This window comes from Pholcus phalangioides, unplaced genomic scaffold (genome assembly GCF_987345545.1).
Source record: "Pholcus phalangioides strain wild (caught in Gottingen) unplaced genomic scaffold, Ppha-v1.0 ptg000012l_1, whole genome shotgun sequence".
NCBI classification, from domain to species: domain Eukaryota; kingdom Metazoa; phylum Arthropoda; class Arachnida; order Araneae; family Pholcidae; genus Pholcus; species Pholcus phalangioides.
Window position 1 is genome coordinate 9,302,171 of NW_028301605.1, and position 23,545 is coordinate 9,325,715.

Consider the following 23,545-nt stretch of genomic DNA (forward strand, 5'->3'; position numbering starts at 1 on the left):
GTCATGGGTTCAAATCCCACTGTGGTGGTGGCCTAAAGTTGGTTTCCTGTGGTTCTCAGCTTCCAACTTCGAGACGCGAACGCAAGCTGATCTTCCCGTTAAAAGGTTTCGACACAGGGAGCAACAGGCCTACAAACGATACAAATATTCAATCATTACACTCCGACTTGAAATATAGATGGCAGTACTGAAAAATCAGACACAAAACTAGATACGTACTCAGACTGTTTGGCACAACTCATTAGGTAGTTTGGCACACCTGAGTTGTGTTCGGTTTGAAAAAAAAAAGGAAGAAAGAAAGAAAAAGTCAAGCTTTGTCAATAGCAACCAAGCAATGCAGAGTATTAAAATAAGGTTTTCAGAATTCTTTGAGTGTTTGTTAATTCTCTATACCACACATTTATTGCAAAACATCTTTGAAAAAAGTCTTTGGCGTGGAGCTTCTTGAAGTTTAAAATGACCTGTTGATTCACGGAGAACAGGAATAATATTTGGTGGTTGAAGCTTTACTTCAATGAAATTTAATAATTCGACCAACTCTTTCTATCAGGAAAAAAAAGAAATCGGCATTTGACCACAGAAATCTAAAATGTGCTTTTATGAGATTTACTCCATTTCGCTTGTTTGCTTTTCGCCGGCTTCTGTGTTCGTAAACGGAATCGTTTTGTGTTGTTCGTAAACCGAATTGTTCGCAAAAGCCATTCGTAAACCAAGGGTTGACTGTAATTATATATAAATATTCTCAGAAATGATCTACTCGGGAATTTATAGAAGATAATTAGAAGCGTCCTTTACCAATTGAATTCCGAACATAAGTCGTATGGTGATTTGTGCTTGTCTTGTTTTGTTCTATCACTAACTGACGCAGTGGTCGGCAAACCGCGGCTCGCGAGCCAAATGCGGCTCTTTGGCCCCTAGAGTGAGGCTTTTAAACAAAATACCATGTGCGGGCGCACAAAAACTCTATACTTTTGAAAAATCATGTTTAGACCAGGGCCGTCTTAAGAGCATGATGGGGCCTCGGGCCAAGTGATTTTTCTGAGGCCCTATCTGACATTTTCGAAAATTTCAACCGGTTCTAATTTCTCTGAGGCCCCTCTTTCCTTGAGGCCCCCGGGTGGGCCCCATGTGTTTAGACGGCACTGGTTTAGACACTCATTTTGGCCATTTTGCTCTTGCTCCTTTCCCCTCCCTAGTGAGTCATCTTTTTCGCGGACTTTTGCCGAAAGCCTGACGCTGCTGTCATGTGATACTTTTGCGACCAACCAGGTGGGTCGAAACTAGGAAGTTCGGGAAAAAGTTGTCGAAAACGAGGCTTTTTTCTTACGGTACTGGGGGACAGATAGATGCAGAAGACGAGTCTCCTCTCGGAACATGAGGGGGGGGGGCATGCAATGTTTTCCATACCAAAGGAACGTCAACCTCTACCCGGCTAGATCATAGAAGACGACGCTCCTTTGCCACCACCTCTCATGATGACTGTCCCGTGGCCACCTCTCTCCATCCGCATCCAACATCGGTCATATACAAGACGAGTATGGATGAAAGAGTCGACCTCAGCGAACGTACCTCAATCAGATCGAGGACGTATTTAGCAAAGGCCAGCTTAGGAGTACCCTAACTAAGTTAATAACAATGTACCTACCTATATAGTTTAAGTTTAAAAAAATTGGCTCTCGAAAGAAATTTCAATAGCTGTACTGTTAATATTTGGCTCTGTTGACTAATGAGTTTGCCGACTACTGCCCTAACGTATTCGTGCCATGATTCCTGAAACACCCTGTGAATTCGGAAATCACGCGAAGATTTTGATATCTCAGGTGGCCTAATTTGTCGAAGCTCAGGATAACTAAGTGTAAATATTAGAAACTTCGGAAAGCCTTGAGAAGATTTTCCAACTCATGGATAGCGTTAGCAAATTTTTGGTACTAGGAGAAAGCGCGAGAAATTTTTGAAATCCTAGAAAAAGCACGAGCAGATTTTAAAAACCCAGGGAAAGCGCAAGCAAAATTTTAGCTCGAAGAAAGTGCGAATGGGCATTTGAAGCTCAAGTTAGGTGTTGGCAAATTATTTTTAAAGGGTAATTATTTTTATTCATATAGTTGTAGAGGCTTATCTCTTAAAGCGCAATATATGATCATGATATTTCTTCATTATAAGTACAAATAATAATAAGAAAAAAAAGATAAATAAATGCACACATAATAACAATAATTTGAAAAATGAGTTGCAACAGGAGTGAAATCAATGAATTATAAAAAAAATAACATTCAGTGGCGTTTGCGAAGAACACATTATAGAAATAATTGAACGAATAGCAATATCAAACAAATACTGCACTTCAAATTTTTAATGTATTAACAGCCATGATTTTTAATTTACAAGAGAAGATTTACATGTACATTGTGTAGTTAAAAATTATTAGTAGCTAAATAGAGGGTAAAATGTTTTAAAAAATTAAACTCGGTTTTATTTGATTTTGATACTTGTTTAGTATAACATCGTTTTGGGAGCCACAAAACGAGGTGAGCAGAACTTTAGAAGCTCAAGAAGCACAAGAATAATTCTGGATGCTCGGGGAAGCCATAGGCAGAATTCTAGATGCTCACGAAAGGCGCAATCGGAATTTTGGAAGCTCAGGGAAAGCACGAGCGTTTTTTGAAACTTACGATAGAAGAATTTTTGCAGCTCAGGCAATGCACATACATAATTTTGGAAATCCGGGAAAGGCACAAACAGAATTGTCGAAGGCACAGGCTTAATTGTATGATGCTCAGGAAAGGCGCAAACAGAATTGTATAAACTCGGCAAAATGCACAGGTAGAATTTTAGAAGCTTTGTGAAAGCAGGAGCAGATTTTTCAAGTTTAGGGAGAGCACGAGCAAATTTTTTCAAGTTTTAAAAAACGAGGCACGCAGAATTTCGGAAGGTGAGGAACGACACAGGCAGAATTTCGAAATCTCTGGGAGAAAGCACGATTTTTTTTTTCCAATCTTACAATAGAATGATTTTTAATTTCAGGCATAATTTTAAAAGCTCAGGAATGGCACAAGTATAATTTTGAATACTCGGGAAAGAGGCTCAATTGGAAATGTGGAAGGTCAGGGAAGGCACAGTCAGAATTTTGAAACTTTAGGAAAGCACGAACAGATTTTGCAAGCTTACGGGAAAGCCCGAGCAGAATTTCGGTTGCTTCGGGAAACCAAGCAAATTCTGGAAGATCTAAGGTAGCTACAACACCAAACAGCTTGAAATTTTCGTTGTAACGTTTCTATTTGACATATAAGAATTATTTTTTTCCAAAAAAAAAGTGAAGCTACACACAATAGTATTTTCAACGTTTTTTTAAAAAAACCACTATTGAATGGCGGCACGTGATTATAGTGAAATAGTGATACGACGTGTGTAATAAATACTATAATATCTGAAGCAAAATGCAAAACTATGGTCTCTTACAAACTATTTTCTTCAAAATTCCTCACTGGGCGACTTTCCCGAGATACGACTCAATGAATTATCTGTTTCACTCTGTATAGAAATACCTCAACGTTAAAATACTTCATTTGAGCCAAAATAAATGCTACGGCAATTTCCAGCAGTTATGCTACGCCAAACACGTCACGAACGTTTTGTTCGGATGATTAACACATAATTAAAACTGTATGCTTGATTACGCGATACGTATGACTTTCAAGCTTATTTATAGTATATATTGTGCGTCTATACAAACAAACAAATCTATCAAAATTGTCAATGTTATCGATTCATCGGGGCTTTGAATCCCATCATCGCGAGTTCACACCTAAACGCTCTATTTACATTCCCGTTCAGAAAATAGCAATAATGGTTAAGCAGAAAAATGATATTTTTGGCAGTTCTTTCTACATGATTCAAATTCATGGCCTTCTTCAAAAATTCTGTCAAATCCAGCTCTTTCTTTTCAATAAAGGTATCTTTCAATTCACTACCCTGTGGATAGCAATCGTTTCCCCCCAATAACTTTTTTGATAATTGTTTTTAAATTATTTCTGGAATGATTATTAACGATTGTTTGAAATCACTTCCTCTTTTATAAGCGTGTAATAGAAGTTTTGTAATTCTCTTTTTATTCATTGGATTGCAATCGCGGCCCCAATTCTGATTTCACTTGTTTTGGGTACATTTTTTGATAGCTCTCAACTAATTCTCTCTTCCATATTCTTTCTTCGTATTTCATTTGATATTTTTTGTCACCCTTACGGGTTATTTTAAGACTGGTGCTCAAGTTATAAAGTTGATTTCCTATGATTTCTCTACCATATCTCCCGTAGCGTGCCGTTCTTAAAGATTTTTAACCGTTCTTACAATTCGTGACCAAATCTAACAATTTTATGATGGTTGGCTACTTACAACCTATTTTCGAAGTTTCAAAAAAGTTTTCATCAGTTAAGCATGGTTTTTCTTTGCAGTTAACTTTCGAATTAATTTAAATTAGTTACCTTAGTTCAATGAAAGTAATTAATAAATATAATTTTCGGAAACCGCATGTACCATGTGACAAAAAAAAATTTGGTGGGAAAATTATTATTTTTTTTCTATTTTTAAAACATTCTTCTCTGTTCATGGTCAGGGAAGAAAAAATTCAGATAGAAAATCGAAATAAAATTTCTGAAAATTTCATTTTGGAAAAATCATAAAAAATCAATTTCCATTTCGTAAACAAATTTTAAAAAATACTGTGACATTCATTAGACCCTTTTTAGTTCCCGAAAATGTTCGCTTCATAGAAAAATTTAAATGAAAAGTATATTGAAAAAAAAATTTTAACAAAAAACTTTTTGTGCAAATGAATTGTCAGTCAAAAATGGGAACGCGCGGCCCGTGCGAATATAATAGTGGGGCCAGAGAAGCATCTCAATAATTTCGACCACCAAAAATGTTTAAGAACCCCTTCGCCTCGATTTTATATACTTGGGGAGGTTCAAATCGACATCTATCATTTCAGAATGTTTATATCCATACACAAAAAAATTTAAACACATAACTAAATGTAAATTAACACAAAATTTCAATGAAAAATTCAACGCAGAAGGTAATTTTGAACTTAGAAGAGGAAAAAGTCCCATAAGTAATAAAAGTTTTAAACTTAATGAATAAAAATAATTGAAAGAAATTAATTCCAACACTAATCAAAATGCAGAATTATTGAAAGAAATCACTCCAGAATCGATCCCCCGTTCACCATTACTCTACATCCCGTTCACTACGGATCTGATCAAATGTCTTTTGCAAATCAAAGTAGACAACGGCATTTAGACATTTGGTATCAATACTTGTTGCAAGACTGGATAACCAATGGTTATCTTTTCAAGCTTGCAATCGTAATCTAGTTGTTCTTACTGGTAATAGTGCGTAAGGCTTGATTCCATGCTTTAATTCTCATTGGCATGTTTATTTGTGTCACATCCTCGAAAATATTCAATTTAAAGAATTTTTAAACGCAAATTATAGTAATAATATGATTACAATTTCTTAATTAGTGAATCTCTTACGGAAATGACACTTTTTTTGACTTCCTTCTCTTCCTGTAGCACATATACGTGTTCAGAGATAATACATAGGTATTGATATTTAACCTCGATTATGTCAGATAAATCTAGAAGTTATAATTAAAATTTAAGTTCATACTGTATGAACATTTTAAGACAATCGTTTCATGTTTCATCGCCATTATTATTATATTCTTCAAAAACTCATCATTACGAGAAGGGCATGCACAAGAACACCACATCAGCCAAAGATAATACCTATTACGGTTATAATGACCCATACAGAAGAGCTCTAAATATAATAATGAACCATGGTATGTGTTCAAGAATAGCTATGTTATTACTGTTGCTATTTATGATCGATTTTACCACCCATATGTCCTCGGAACGGGAACTTATTCATGCTAATGGACATGTAAAATTCATAAGGTGAACCTGAAACATATTATAACACAATATGTACAGAAAAAAAAAATACATTAATGCCAAGGTCAAACAAAGACTTACACCCTCTCTTTAACAAACTAAAAATTGCGATTGTAGTCAGTACATGACTGTGTCGATCCTGTGGATTCTTGGATTTTGAGGAGGAAACAGAAACCTCCAAAACTGTAGTTTGATTACATGCTCTTCCTTAGGAATCCTTTAATTAACCGTCTTGTGCTCATTAAGATATTCGTAACTGATCTTTACGGAAGTAAGTAAGAGTCAAAAAACAAAAAAACAATGGACTATTCTCTAAACCTGAAACCAACACATACACATCCCAAAGAAAAATAATATCATTCTTTTTTTTAAAGAAAATATTAATGACTACTTTCACTGTATTCCCCGAATACAAATCTGAATTGAAGCTTCACCGTCGAGAGTGTAACAAATTTGATAATTACGAGTCATTACTTACTATTCCTCTATTCCTGTATATGTGTCATGGTATTTTCTATAGTATATGTAACTATCGATGCTATTGAGAACGGGTAATGAAGAATCCTGCAGAGATAAAATGTCAGTTCTAGTTTTTAGGAAACAAAAAGAGGCTCTTTGTGTAATTGAAAAGGTTCTTTGAAATTATATGATGTGAATCATCCCATATCGTGACCATTTTCTTCAATGCTCTTAAATCGTGTGTTATCGATGTAAGTGGCGTGAAATCATTGTTGAAGTTTTACATATTTCTTGGATCCAGGTGTCCGAAATCGCGGTTTCAAATTACATGTATGCCAGCATCTGTGCAGAACAAAATGCAGACAAATGAAGTAGGGGAGACTGTTATACTTTGTTATAAATACACGTTATTTTTTCAAAAATTTTTTAATTTTGTCAATTTTTACCGTAAAATTTCACTAATTTCATTTTTAGTATCTGCATACTGTATGAAACATCATATAAATTTTGAATTACCTTGTTTTTTCTTACTGTAATAATGAAATATGGATTTTTGAAAACGCAAAAATGTTCCAAGTTACAACAAGAGGTCTTGTACCTTGAAAAATATAAAGCGCCTTGAAACAGGGTAAAATTACAACGACAAAAAAAAAATACAAATGCTACAGGATAAATAATATAATAAGTATTTTTAATATTAAACATATATTGAAATATAAAATATCAAAACAATGACACAAATATGATTATAAAGTAACAATAATTGAAGGTAGGAACGTATTCATAAAGATGAAATGCATAATTATTCTTTATTACACTTGTAGAAAGGAAAATTAAATGTTTATAAATTTTTAGTCCTGTCAGTTCCTTTGATGCTAAGTGACTGCGTTAGCGATGTAATATACTGTATCAATGTACTACTACTATTACTACAACTGAACCAAACATGCACCTCGTCCATACTCCTCTGCGGATCTTCTAACGAATTGGTACAAGTTGGAATGTGTGTGTATGTGTAGTGAATCTGACGTGAAGTTTGTTTCTGTGTAATGCTTGTTGTGTGTAGTGCTTCCATCTGCCATCAAGTTTTCTAACTATGAGTGAAGTGTAATGATTGAATAATTGTATGAGTTGTGTGTAGGCCTGTTGCTCTCTGTGGGAAGACATTCTAATGGGGAGATGTATCAATGTACCGATAAACAACAAAATATTTTGTCACCTCTCCCTCTATGGGAAATTCACATGGTAAACGTTTGTGTTGGACGCATTCCACAGACTTTAATGTTTTTCCAACAAATTTGGCTGGGAAATAACCCATGGTGAATGAATGTAAGGGAAGACATAGATATAGCTGAAGTTTTTACAGGAAACAAGTATAGAACTGAAATTTAAAATATACATTGCTTTTAAAAGCTGAAAAACCAGCTGAATCTATAAAGACGGAATTTAAAACCCTCAATAAATAGTTTGAAGTTGTTTCCGAGGTCAGGGTTTCTCCTATCCAGTAAATCATTAGGCGGAGATAGACTTGGAAGTCTGGGGGGGGGCACGGTCATTATTGCTGGGGGGGGGGGAAACAAGATGATGATGATGTCGATTCATCTATACATATTAATATGCATTAGATCAGTCGACTTCACTTTTGATGCTGGAGGGGCAATGCCCCCCCCCCGCCCACCCCCCCGTATCTCGGCCCATGCAGTAAATTGACCATATTAAAGATGTTGGTGCCGTTCCTCTCGGTAAAACCATGTTGCCTTTCTTTATGTAGGGGCCATGATCACATGATCACACCAATACAGATTTGACTTTTTCCACCAAAATTTTCAATGGCTATCATTGCTCCAAATGAAACGCTTACTCATAAAACTTGGAACTTTTGAATCTAGTTCTTAAAACGAATTACAGAAACGCTTATTCAATGTCCATGTCAATTAACCTGCGCAGTCAACACTCACAGTTACCACAATACCACGAAAATCGTAGATTCAAAGCATTGAAAAGATTTATTAAAAACTCTTTTGTGCTTGAAGAGACAGTGTGTGTGTGCTCGACAAGTTGGAAATTAAGGTCCTTCTATTCTATTTAGTCTCAGTCAATTGGCGAAAAGAGGGAAGAGTCACATTTTGCGTGTTATAATATAAGGGCATTTAAGACAGTGAATAACGCATTTCTCAATTATAGCCGCTCCTTTTCTCTTGAAAAATATCTATGGAATATATTTTTTTTCTTCTCATTTCTTATACTGTGTTGTGCATCGTCATTTATTTATGTCATTCAGTGAGAGATTTTTTGAAGCAAAACTTCCGGTTTGGAAGTCGTGTTTACGCCTACAATTCTCATGAGAGAATAAAGAAGAGAACCCTTAAGAAGATGAAGAAAGGTCTTGGGTTCATTATTGTAAAGGGTGAGTTATGTGACCTCTTGGTGTGCATATGCGTGAATTCACTAATTTCACGTTTACTTAACAAAGGTGGTATAGCTGTCTAGTTTTTGTCACATTATTTAACGAGATAAGCATTCATTACCGTCAATGGAAAAGATATAAACAGGTGGGGAATCTCTCTGGGAAAAGTCCTCGGTCGTGTTTTGAGACATATGTTGCTTTCGGTGTGCATTGTATTTGTGTAAGCAGAATTACTATGACCACCATACCTAATGAAGAGTGCGGTACTCGTTTACCGGCCTTTAATTCGCGGTACTACTGCTACAGGTGTGGTACTGCGGTACTAACTTTGACAGAAGCTGCTAAACGTTGATTTCGTGGAATCAATAAGGTTGTAGAACTGTGCCTTACCAAGCCATCCGAGATCACTTCGTATAAGCTGATTTTTAATATTAGTCTTTACCCTTGTGCAGGTTTTACTCCTTGCCGAACACAGCTGCAACTGTCACAATCCAGACAGGATCACCGTGTTTAATGGAGTGCGTGTGCCTATTCTGCACATGGTCCCAAACGGACTCTGAATTCAAGTCAGGCTTCTGGGTCGAAAATTCTTTCGGAATCTACGGAATGTTTCTAGAAACATGCAGCAGCCAACAGGGACCCGTGAGAGTAGCAATTACCCTCCATGGTTAATTGAACCATGTAACAGCCAAAAAATTAGTGGTCATCTTCAATGGTTTCTAGAACAATGAACACCTGAACTCTGCTACCGGACTTGGCGAGATCTCTTCAGTCCAGCTTCGTGGCAGAATACTGATTTCTAGAGCAATGAAACGGAAAACAGGAACATGTTAGAGTATGCATTTCTCCATTGTTATTTGAACAAAGAAACAGCAAAAAGAGACGTGCAAAAATAGCAGTATTTCTCTATGGTTTCTGGAACCCTTCAGCAGCTAACAGGGACCCGTGAGTGAGAGTCTCAGTTGTTCTCCATGGTTTCTAGAACCATGCTGGGGCCAACAGGAGCCGGTGCTCTCACCGGCAGTTATCTGTCGGGATGTCTAAGACCATGTAGTAGACAACAAGGTCCTGTGAGAGACATCCTTCGTAGTCTCTAGAGCCATGCAGTATCCAACAGAGACCTATAAGAGAGTGGCAGATATCAACCAATGTTACTTGAACCACGCCGCTATGGTGGTCGAGTGGTCATAGTGACGGACTCGCATCGCGAAGACCCGGGTCCGCCTTAGTGGTGGTCGGCTGAAGTTGGTTTTCTGTGGTTCCCAACTTCAAGGCGCAAATGTGAGCCGATCTCCCCGTTAAAAAGTCTCGCCACAGAGAGCAACAGTCCTACAAACAGTACAAATATTCAGTCATCACACTTCACTCACTTCACTTCTGAGATATAGATGGCAGCACTAAAAATCATAAACAACACTACATATGCACTCAGACTGTTAGGTACACACACAGTTACACCTCCGGCACAACTCACTAGGTAGTAAATCGCCCATAAATGGTGATAGATCTGAGTTGTGCTCGGTTTGAAAGAAAAGAAAAAGAAAGTTACTTGAACCACGCAACAACCGACAGGGACCAATGAGATCAGCAGATTACAATCCTCCATGCTTACTTGAACCCTGCAGCAGACAAAACAGAAACAGTTATGTCTTCCTTTGTTTCTAAATCCATGAAAAGGCAAACAGGGACCTGGCATGAGAGCAGTAGTAGTTATCCTCCATGTACGCTACTTGAGCCATGCAGTAGCCGATAGGGACTTGTGAGAATAGAGTTTTTCTTCATGGTTTCTAGAGCCATCCAGTGCTCAGCTGGGACCTGTGAGAGTAGCCGTTATTCTCTAGGGTTTCTAGAACCATCAAGCAGCTAACTGGGACCTGTTCATGGGCGGAAATACGGGGGATGGGGACACTATTATGCAGCATGATTTCTAGGACGTATTCTGTTCCATCTTCACTGATCCTGGTTTAAAAATATCGCGGCTGTGCTGCTACATTAGGCTGCTAACATTTTGCTTAGTTCGTCCTGGACTAGAGTACACTGTAAGGTTTTGGAGGCCATACCTACAGAGGGACATAGACTTGGTTGAAGGAGTGCAGAGAAGAGCTACGCGTGTCCTTATTGGCAAAAGAAACTTCATTTTTTGAGTATGTTTACATTGGATGAACGAAGGTGTCGGGGAGGTATGATCGAAGTGTTCGAAATTTTCAACGGGATGGATAGGTAGGACCATGAATTATTAGTACCCCGTCAATCGACTGCTTTTACAAGGAGACACCAGTATCAATTGGTAAGGGACATTTCTAGGTTATGGTGTCGCAGAGAATTTTCCTCTAATAGGGTTTTTTAATAAATGGAATAGCTTACCCCCGGAAGTAGTAAATTCTAACGCAATTGACACGTTTAGAAAGAAATACGATAAACATGTTGGGGTAAATCGAGAAGCTCTCCATACTTAGAATTAGACAACGATAAGTATTTTTTATGGGAATTGTATAATACTTTACTTAAGTATATATATTGTTCGTAATGGTGTTTAATTGGGTTGCTGTATTTTTGAAATATATGACAACCATATTTGTTGTGGTGATCTTTTTCTCAGCCACCTCATTGGGCATTTCGCCTGTTGTGGCGTTGTATTTGTATAATATCTGTTCTCATCATTGCGCATATGCATGGAGTGAGGATGAGCAAAACTCGTTTTATTCAATGGAAGATTGGATATTTAACTTGAATACTTATGGTATAACCGACACTGTCTGGCCTTTTTGCGTAACGTCCCTACAGCAGTGTTGCCACTATTAAAAAGCCAACTATCGTACACAAAACACGAAGAATTGAGTTTCTGTTGTAAATGGAAATCAACCTGCGAAATTGTATTTACATTAAAATGTGTTATTCTTTAATCTATTGTAATCCAAACATTTATATAATGGATAAAATATCAACTCGTTTTTGCGGTCAATCGAGTCCTAATGAATAAAACAACAAAATGCAGTGTGTTTTACACAAGTAATATTTTCAATTAATTCTTCTGTGTACAGTTCAGTCCATAATAACAATAAAGTTGGATAAGCATTATGTAAGTCATTGAATCATTTTATTTGCGTTTGCGTGTTGTTCTGGTTTATCGTCTGTTTACATGCAAGTTAAATTCCGATGGTGCTTAATTTATTTGAATACGTGCAATATATACAAATACAATAATTTATTATTTTTTCTTCGGGAAAATACTCTAAAATCTAATCAAGAAATTCCATTCAATGAATGTAATGCTAAAAAGAATTTATGCAACAATAAACGGTGGTGGGTGATGAATAGTGTTGAGGCAGTGTTGGTGTGAACAACACTTTCACCAAAAATGATTTTTCAGCAATGGTCTCACGGAGAAAAAATTGCTTATTGACTGCAGTGTAATTTGCGAAAATGCTCCAGCAAACAAAGTCTAACGAATCTCTCAAACAATGCAATCAACTACAATAAAATCAAATAAAGATACAATCTACAATAATAAATCAGACATTAACACAATTTATAACGATGCTATCTATAACAATACAATCTACAACGATGCTATCTATAACAATACAATCTACAACGATGCTATCTATAACAATACAATCTACAACGATGCTATCTATAACAATACAATCTACAACGATGCTATCTATAACAATACAATCTACAACGATGCTATCTATAACAATACAATCTACAACGATGCTATCTTTAACAATACAATCAATAAAAAAATATAATACAATCTGCAACGATACAATCCACAACAGTTTATCAAACATCAACACAATTTGTATAACGATACTATCTATAACAATATAATCGACAACAATACTAAAATAACGATACAAACTACGACGACACTGTCTACAACAATAAAATTCTAACTACAATACAATATGCACCAGTAGTTCTCAATCTCTAGAAGCTCACAACCCTATTGGATTTTTTTTTTGTGAGTTTAAGGCCCGGTTATATACACACGACATATGGGAAGAAATATGAAACGACGGATCGCTCCGCATCCCGCCGACGGATGAGAAATACTGATCTGCCAACAATATAAATCAAACAGAAATACAATCCACAACGATACTATCTATAACAATTAGTTTCTTAACAACCTTGTCGTCAGTTGTGTATAGCATTCAAAATAATACTTCAAATTAGTTGAAAAAAAAATTACTAAAGCCGAATTTTGCCGATGCGTTCTGAATCACCCCCTCTATATTAAAATTCCAGAACCCTAAGATTTCACGATATTAACACAAACCACCATGAATATACAATGAAAAAATAAAATTTAAAAAAACCAATTCGCCTCCAGAATTTACATCTATGCTAATGCAAACGCACCTAAGCGAACAAATATGTGGAGGCTACAATCCTCAAAGAAGTGTTTTAGCATTTAGCATATCAGTAGTGATAGAAATAGGGGTGATGACTGCAATGCTAAAAAAAAAATAAATAAATACGCATTAAATGAAGAAATTATTAATTACCATAATCTGGATAATTATGGTAATTAATGTAATGGAATTAGCGTACCCTATGTATCTGCTCCATTTGCTGAATCGATCTACACCGATACAATCTACAACGATATTGTCTATAACAATAGTCCCTTTTTATCACTTTTGTGCATAACATTCGCAATAATTCTCCAAATTAGCTCAAACAAAATAACTAAAGCCAAATTTTACCCGTGAGTCCTGAATAACTGTTCCTATTAAAAATTCCCAAATCCAAATATTTCATGACCTAAGCACAAAACAACAGGAATATAAAATGCAAAACAAAAACGAGTTCGCCCCCGTAATTTACATCTATGCAAATTCAAAAAGCACCTCGGCGAACAAATATGTGGAGGTTACAGTCTTCAAGGAAGTGTTGTGGTATTTAGCATTGGCTGTAACAGAAGAAGGGATGCCGACGCCAATTCTTAAAAAAAAAAAAGCGCATAATGAAGAAATAATTAATGAACATCATCATCCATTTCGTACCCTATGTACCTGCTCCAATTGCTCAACCGTAGGCTATTAAAAAACACACACACACACAAAAAGAGCGGAGTTCATCAACATCTATTAGATGACAAGGAAAACCCCTTGCTTGATAACCTTGAACCGCTGACCTCTGGTCGTTTCTGGTCGTTTCTCAGATGAAAAGAGGAAGAGCATTTTAATGATAAGGTAAGAAAGAAAAATAAATAATAATAATAAAAAGACACGTTTTATTATTTTTTATGATATATACAACAGAACTCGTTAAACCGAACCGCACACACACAATAGCACAAACTGAGGGAAAACCCGAGACACTTTCTCCAAGCAAAAAAGGTAAGAAATGGTATCAAGGTTGGAGAAACGAACAAAAGAATGATAAAATATCGTGTATGTGTATACGTTCCGAGGGTACGTGTGGTGGCGAAATAACCTTTCTTATTTTTTGAAGAACATTGACTTGTTTTGAGCTTATCTCGAGCTTGTTGAGTCAAGGAATGTCCGGTTCCTGTTGCATTACGCACAGGCCACGCATTCATGTTGAGAAAGAAAGAGAGAGATGGAGAGAGTTATATTATATCTTGATATGTATTTCCTGGTCTTTTTGTATATGATTATGGGAATTTCTTGGAAATTTCACCTGTAATGTATGTGGTATGATGGAAAATATTGACGTGTTGGAAAAAATTTTTCATAACTGATTTCGATTTCAATTAAAATTCGTTGAAATTGAAATTGTTTTTTTTCTTCTAGAGCCAAAGAATTTATTTTAATTGATTAAACAATTTTTTTTATTTTTTTTATTTTTATTTATTTGACTACTTATTTGACAAGTATTTGTGAGTTTATTTGAAATGCTTTTTGAGTTATTGAAATACGTTGACAGTTATGGAAAATTTGAATTTATTTTTTCTAGTGTTTCTCAACCTTTCACCGCCTATGGTTCTATTTCGAGTGTGTTTTCTTCTGGGTCTCCCTCTTCTTCCAGGAGTAAGATTGGTTCTACTTATTGAATTAGATTTTTTTGTTGTGAGTAAATTTGTAGTAAAAAACATTAAGGTAGGTCTCCCGATCCTTAGGATGGAGTGCAAATAGCTTCAATCTTGTGGAAGTTTTATGCAAGGCCGTCTCTACATATTGGGCCCCCGGGTTGAGTACGTGGTCTCTCTGCCTTATCCAGGGCTCCCATATATCCTATCCAGGAGCAAGACCATTTCTACTTATTGAATATAATTTTTTTTTCAGGAGTAAATTTGTAAAAAATAAGGTCGATCTCGAGACTCCAGGGCTACAGTTCAAATAGCTTCCCTCTTGTGGTGGTTCTATCCAAAGCCGTCTCAATGTAATGGCCTCGCGGGTAAAGTAATTTTCAACAAATCAACATATTTATGTATTGCTCTCGAAACTCATAGTAATAGATCTTAGTATGAGATCTCATCATATAGGTCCTCTTTTGACACGAGGTCCTCTTGACCATTCCTGGAGCGGCACATGCGTTAAGGTGACCCTGTTTCTATTGGCAGTCCTGCTGGATTCTATAAGTGGTCACACTTTTTCCCACCATATTCCACCTGAAAGCTTCATATCCATACTTTTACAGCTCTCTGTGGCCCTCTTAAAATCCTGTCATGACATCTCTTTGACTTGATTTTCATCCGCGACTCCCTTCGAATATCCCAGTATCTCAGGGAGGCCATATGGCCAAAAGTTGAGAACCACTGTTCGGGAATACCCGAGCAATTCAAAACCAGCGGAAGGATTGCTACAGGGCTGTTGTACATCTCTGGGTTTCTTGCAAAATAATGAAGGGAAGATTCAGAATTGAACCGGATGATATAGAATAGTGGTAAAGAAACATATTTGTATGAAACTTTTTTCATGGCAGAAAATGCCCCCGGAAGGATGGATACGCAAGATTTGCTAAAATGTCACGAGCTGATATGTATTGGCTGGGAACTAAAGAGAAAGACCTGAAAAATCACATATTACAGAGCTTTCTCGGAATCAATATAACAACTTAAGCTGGGCTCACACCGGTTAGACACGACAAAACAGCTTTATACAAGCTTAGTCGCTGTTTTGTATGGTTCAACTCACACCGGTTAGTCAGACAAAATTGAAACGTTGCTTCATAAAAATCAATGGGAACAACAATAACTAAGCTTATCTGAAGATGTTTTGTCTTTTCGTGTCTAACCGATGTGCGCTGAGCCTTACGGAACTTATTTACACCTAAGAGTGGGGCGCACACCGGTTGGACAAGACGAGACAGTTTTAGACAAGCTTAGTTATTGTTGTTTAGATTGATTTGTATGGCGCAACGTTTCAATTTCCTATAACTAACCGGTGTGCGGTACGCATGCGGTACGGGAGGGGGCGTGGGGGATCTCCCCCAACGTCAAAGATGGAGTCGACTGATTTAATGTATATATGTATACATAAATTTATATCATCATCGTACCCCCCCCCCCAGACTTCCAAGTCTATCTCCGACTATGGCGGTGAGCCATGCAGATTTACGTGAACAACAGTGACTAAGCTGTCTTGTCGTGTCCTGTCTAGCAGGTGTGCACCCAACCTTAAAAGATATAGTTTGTATGACCAGAGACAATTTGAAGAGAATCGACAAGTATGGAGCCTCAAAGACTGGTACATGGCAAAAACGTTTAATAGAACTTTCCAGTTGAGGAAAACCTCGCATAAAGAAAACGTCTTCGAGAAAGAAAAGTAAATGTTTTTCAAGTTCTTGTTTTTGTGACCTTATAGGAGTTACAAATCATTATAAGTTTTGGTTGCCAGGGCCTATCGGAATGTGCCCGATGATTTAGACACTTTCATTTCCATTTAGAGCGGTGTTACTGATCTTTTTCCCGTCTTTAGAAGTACTTCCTTCCCGCGGTTCCCCGATTTTTTCAAATTCAAATTTCCTTTATCCAGAACCTCCTTTTCTTCCGGGAGCTAGACCCTTCCTCACTTATTTGATGTACTTTTTGAGCAAATTTAAATAGAGAGGGGAAATTTTGTGAATAAAGTTGATCTCCAGTTCAGTAGTGAGAACGGGGGTCTATGCAGAACCGTCTAAAAACAATGAACGTCGTGCAAACTGATACTCTGGGGCCCGTCCTTATCTGTAAGTATAAGCTTACATATTTATATACTTGCATTATCACTATAACAAAATAACCCAACCCATGGACACGAATCACTCACGTGATCTGTAAATACGCCTTTGGTTACTTAAGTTATCTGATAGTGTGTCGAGGGGGGCCACCTAAATGACGTGGAACTGCACCGTGGGTCACTTCAGTGATCGGAAAATGTGCCGCGAGCCACTTGAGCGAGCTGAAACAGTGCCGCGGGACACTAAAGGTATCTGGACCTGCCCCGCAAGTCACTTAAGTGATCTGAAAATGAGCCGTGGGAAACTTAAGTGAGCTGTAAATGTGGCGCGGGTCCTCGAGTAATCCGAAAATGTGCCGCGGAAAAAATAAGTGACGCGGAACTGCACCGTGAGTCACTCAACCGATCTGGTAATGCGTCGCTCTTAGTTCATTTTTACAAAATTCGGTTTCAGGTCACGGGCCACATCTGATAATTTGGAGTGGCACATTTGTCCCTAGGGTCAGGGCTTGAGCATGTGTGCTTCAGTCCTTTAACTTGGGAAACCCTAATTGACACATGATAGCATTCGCCCATCCATTACGGCGACTAGATTTTCGTTTCTCACCGGTTAACAAACATGCGAATCTATACTCTCGTATCTACAGACAATTTCCAATGCTAATTTCAGTTCCAAACAGAAAAACCAATGAAGGGAAAAACCTTGTCGAATTAATCCTCCATCAATAACAGTCTTAGGTTATTGTTCTCTCTCTCTCATAACATATATTTATTTCCCCCATAAGAATATCCATTTTAACGTGTAAAACATCCTAAAATGTGATTCTTCTCCTTCAAAGATAAATACATACACGAAAAACTACATGTTTGAGGAATCATAAAAAAAATGCCTAAGAAGTGTCTTTTTCTTCAAAGAACAATGAAAAGAACTCGTGAAAGAGTTATAAGGAAAAAAATAAAATGAAATAAATTCAAGAATATTATTAAAAAGACAGAAAAACCTGAAATACATTTTTTTTTCTCATTTCTTCCCGCCAATTACCTATCATCCTTATGTTGTCCCCTTTGACGTCACATTCCTGAGTCCCCTCCTATCTGGGACTTTCCCTAAGTATGGTACACATATAAATAGTCCGATAGGCCGACACACCGTCAGAATCAGTCCGGCCTAAGCACTCTTTACACATATAGGTGTTGTTTTTTTTCTCCTAAAGAAAAAAATAATAACTAATCTCAATAATAATATAGAAAGTGAAGAAAAATAATAAATAAAATAAAAAACCCCTATTGCGTGGTGGTTTGTACAAGCATTTTAGTAAGTGGGTTGCCCGCTGGTTACGTCAAGGAAAAACTATCCTATCAGTGATTCGCTGTTACCTTTGTGGCCTACGCTTACTCGGTTAGAAGACTCGGTAGCAGAGATCGAAAGTGGACAGTGCGAGTGGAGTCATATTCGAGAGAAGAACAACTTGTTCGGCTAACCAGAGGAACCATCGTAGAAAGTTAAATAGGAAAGGGAAGAAAAAAATAACAAGAAAGAAGAACAGAGTAACTTTCTTTTTTACGGTGCCGCATTTGAAACTTCTTTGAGAAAGTTGCGTGCGTACGGACGGACGGACGGACACCAACCAGACCGGGTAAGTTGCCGTTACGCGCTCTTCTCTCCGGGCCCTATTCTATTATAACCTAGTTTTTAAAGGCCCTTCGCGTAACTTGCACTTTCGATTTGGGCGGAGGCAAAGCTTCTCTTCTCGGATATTTATCGGTGTGTTTCTTATTTTTTATCGTTTGAATTTAATTTGTATTCTCCGTAATAAATTGGATTTAATTTAACAGTAAATATTTTTTTTCGATTATTTCATTCGTATTGAAATAATTTTCAACTATTTCCTGGATGTTCGACTCATTTCCACTATTACTTATTATGGACTTTTAACGATGATAATAATTTTTTTTTTTTAATTCGTGGGAATTACTGCATGGTTAATAGGATTACGGTATGAATAACATGAAAAGTGATGTTGAGAATCGATGACTATCGTTTTCTAGAAATGATAATTAATATTTAGTTTCTAGAAAATCGGAAATAAATTTAATATGAAATTCAATTCCGAAAATTGTATTTTTCCTCTCCATCTCCCATAATATTTATTACTTATGAAAAACTTTAAGAATGAAATAGCATAAAAAAAATTAAGTTTTTTAATATTGAAGGATAAACCAAATGATATTAAATACGAATAAGATGAAAGTGATATTAAGATTTTTTTTTACTTTCTTTTCTAATATCTAGATAAGATGGAAATGTGAATTTGAGTTCATGAATTGCATTTCTGCTTACTTTATTGATAGTATTTATTCCTTATGAAATACCTTAAGACTTGAGATAGTTGAGAAAAATTAATTTTCTACTGATGTAAATCTCTATAGATGGCAAATAAGATTTGAATATTAGTAAGATAAAAACTGATATTAAATTTTTTTGACTCTTTTAGAAATAATTATTAACCTCTGGAAAATGAAAATATAAAAATTTAATTCCGTAAATTGTATATTCCCACCTCCTTCACCTCATAATGTTTTTTCTTTCTTATGGAAAACGTTAAGATATTTGAGAAAAATTAACTTTTTTAATTGACGTAAATCGAAAGATGGTAACTAAGAATATAATATGAATAAGATATTGAGATTCCGTAACTACATTTTTTTTTTCAGAAATAATGATTAAATTATGAAAAATCGAAGTACATGAATTAAATGTATAAATTTAGTTCCAAAAATTTATTTTTTCTTCTTTTCTCATATTATTTATTTATTAATTAAGGAAAACTTAAACAAAAAATTACTTTTTTTTGATTGATGTAAATTGGAAGATAGTAAATCAGCTTATAATATGAATACGATAAAGATGTTGAGATCATCTAACTATCTTTTTTTTAGAAGTAATCAATGAAAATTCTAGAAAATCGAAATTTATTTTTAATTCAAAATTCAATTCAGAAAATTGTATTTCTTCCTTCCTCATATTATTATTACTTATGGAAAACCCCAAGATATAGAAAAGTTGAATAAGTTTGACTTTTTTAAATTGCTGTAAATCGAAAAATGGTAAATAATCTTATAATATGAATAAGATAAAATAAAGATTTTTTAACTATTCTGTTCTAGAAGTAACCATTAAATTCTGAAAAATTTAAATATTAATTTAATTTAAAATTTAATTCCGATTCCTTTATTTCATATCATTTATTACTTATGGAAAACTTAAAGATATGGAGTAGTTGATGAATATATTAAGTCCCGTAAATGGTTAATAAGATAAAAAGAATGAATAAGATAGAAAATGTTAAAGACTTAACTACCACTTTTTTAGGAACATGAAAATCATCATTAAATAATGAAAAAACGAAATAAAGTTTATTTCCAAAAATTTCGGCCCTATTTTTTTATAGAAGAATCAAACCGGAATATCATATTCTTAATTTCTAACAGAGGTGCCAATGCTTGAATGGGCAATTGACGCGTTTAAAAGAGAAACGTGATATTCATATTGAAAAAATCGAGAAGATATCCTTACTTAGATGATGACCAAAATTTCTTATGTTTGCAATGTATTATATTTTTCTCGTATTTTCCAATTTCTTCATAAAAATTCCTTTTTTTTTAGCTGTAAAATTTTTAAGTTTATTTGGCATCAATATGTTTTCGGGAATTTTTTGTTTTCTTCAGCGATCTCGTTGGACAATTCGTCTGTTGTGGTGTTTATATTTGTATCTGAAAACAGTTGAACTGACAAACAACTAATTTAAACAAAATATTATGAATGAACTATAAATTGCAAACAGTGAAAAATGAATAAAAAACGATAAATTACTAGGCTTATTTCATTGGATTATTCGTTATGAAAAATATTATATTTCTCCATTTTTAATTTTATTAAAATACGCAAAGCTCAAAACAAAATACATTCAAGCATAATTCGTTTATTTATACCATATTTATCCAAAATCTTGAAATACTATGGACGTGGATATACAGGGTGATTCTCAACTCATGGACCGAACCTGATGGGATAGTAAGTCTTATCGAAGCAAGGATTTTTCGTCGAATGATGTCCATAGATGATGTGTGAAACACTAGAGGGCGCTAGTGTTTACTCTGATATATATATATATATATATATATATATATATATATATATATATATATATATATATGCGTGCTTATAGTTTTCTTCTTTTCTAACATTTTATGCTCACAACAGTCTTTGAAATGCACACTGCTCATGCTTTAGCCAATATACGCACATACTTTCCGTGGCAGCATGCTCACCCAATAAGGACTTAATTTCAATGCCCCGTAGAAATTTGCCAATAAAGTCACGATTTGTTTATGTTCGATGTCTTTCGAGATTGAACGGAATGTTAACACCTCTCACTGAGATTGACGAGATATCTCGTTTCCCTAAAAGCCTTTTATTTTATAAAATGCGAAAAAGTGTTATACTAAAAAAATCAGCTTCGCGAAATAACCGCGCTTGTCAACGCTAAAATAAGAGGTTTTTAAGAAGGCGAAATATCTCGTCAATGCCGCTCAAACGGTTTAAGTCAAAAATAACAAGAGCACCAACATCTCCATGTTCAATTATGGACATTGACGAAAATAATTCTCAGTTTAAATGACTTAATGTTCTATTAGTTCAGAATCATCCTATATAGAGTTAAGGCACGAAACATCCTCTTCTAGCACGTATAGTGGAAATACATGGTAATAAATTGCTCCTTTCAAAACTCATTAAATGTTTAGCCATAAAAAAAAAAAAAAACGAGTATTTAAACGGCAAAACTAAAAAAGGAAGAGAAAGGCGAAACTCTTCCAGCATCTTTGAGATCAAGGTCGATTTCATCTTTAAGGATGTTATCCGTTATTATAGGAAAAAGAGTCGAGTTCGACGAACCTTATATTTCATATTTTTAGTAAATCACTATAGCCCTTTGACATCCGATAACATAAATTTGTTATACAAGAGAGAATTATATAGTATTACTACTAAGTGCCTAGTTTTTTCCGTATCATTACCATCATTGACATGTTTTTTTTTTGTTTTTTTTTGCGTTGTATCGGTGATGTGTAATAAATCTAAAAACCTATGTTAAAGGTTTATTAGAAAAGTTATTATAAATTAATTTATACGGATTATTTATGATTATTAATATTGCTATTACTACTAAATGTCTGGTTTTGTTTGTATATCATTACCATCATTGACACTAATTTACGTTTTATCGTGATCGAAAATAAATCTGAAACCTACGTTAAAAAGTTATTATTATTAAATCAATAAAATAATTTATACGGATTATTTATAATTATTATTATTATTACAGTGAAACCTCACTAGAACGATACTCGATGTAACGATAAATCCCTCTATAACGATATTTTTTTTTTCAAATCATCTTTGAAATTACTTGTAATTGTAATGCTAAACTCCTCCCGATACAACGATAAATCCCTCTATAAAGATATTTTTTGATTTTTTTATACTTCTCTTACAACGATATTTTTTTAATCATTTTCTCTCAAAATCGTTTCGAATTTGATTTTGACTTCGTCCCTTGTTTTCGTTCTTCTCAATGTGTCTTATTACATCGGCATTTTGCACCACAGGATCACCGAAAGCACTAAGGAAGTAATTGATGGCACTACTTTCCGTGTATGGCGCACTACAATACAACGTGGTAAACAACTTTACGGGAACAATAGGCTACATTTAACTGAGTTTTATTAATCAACTTATCAATTAATTTTTTTCGGTGAATAAATTTATAAAAGCTCATTTTCTAGTGGTGCTAACAATGCCGATTTAGAAAAGATGGCAACAACAACATTAATTTTATGACACGTGATAATTATATTGCCTCTCGTTATAACGATACTTCCTCTACAACGATACTTTTTTCTTGGTCTACAGAATATCGTTATACCGAGGTTTCACTGTATTGCTGCTACTATTACTACTACTTAATGTAGACTATAGTTTTATCCGTATCATTGACACTAATTTAGGTTTTATCAGTGACGGGAAGATAAATATAGAAATCTATATTGAAAAATTATTAAATTAATAAAAAAATTTATGAGGATAAAACTACTGAAAGTATAGTTTTATCGTATCATTTTACCATCATTGATACCAATTTACGTTTTATCGGTAGTGAGAAATTCATCGGATATGAAAAATAAATCTGAAAACTTATATTAAAAGATATTAGAAAAATTATTAAATTCATAAAAAAAATTGTACGAAATAGTTATTATTAATATTATCACTACTACTAAACGTCTAGTTTCCGCCCGTATCATTATTATCATTGACACTAATTTACGTTTTATCAGTGATGGAAAATAAATCTAAAAACTTATATTAGAATTTTATTAGAAAATTTAATAAATTAATAAAAAATTTACATGGTTTTGTATATAAGCTATATGTATAGCTATTCTATCCGTATCATTACCATCATAGACAGTAATTACGTTTTACCGGTGATATCGTATATCAAAAATACATTGAAAAATTATTA

At 35.0% G+C, this 23,545-nt stretch overlaps 1 protein-coding gene across 1 annotated transcript in view; it reads left to right on the forward strand.

Moving 5' to 3' along the window:
- The first annotated feature begins 18,112 nt into the window (after window positions 1-18,112).
- LOC149079435 (uncharacterized) overlaps window positions 18,113-23,545 on the forward strand; it is a 78,395-nt gene continuing 72,962 nt past the window's right edge. The window contains exon 1 of the mRNA XM_089240156.1: window positions 18,113-18,595. The gene's annotated coding sequence lies outside the window, so the exon portion shown is untranslated. The remainder of the gene's footprint in view (window positions 18,596-23,545) is intronic.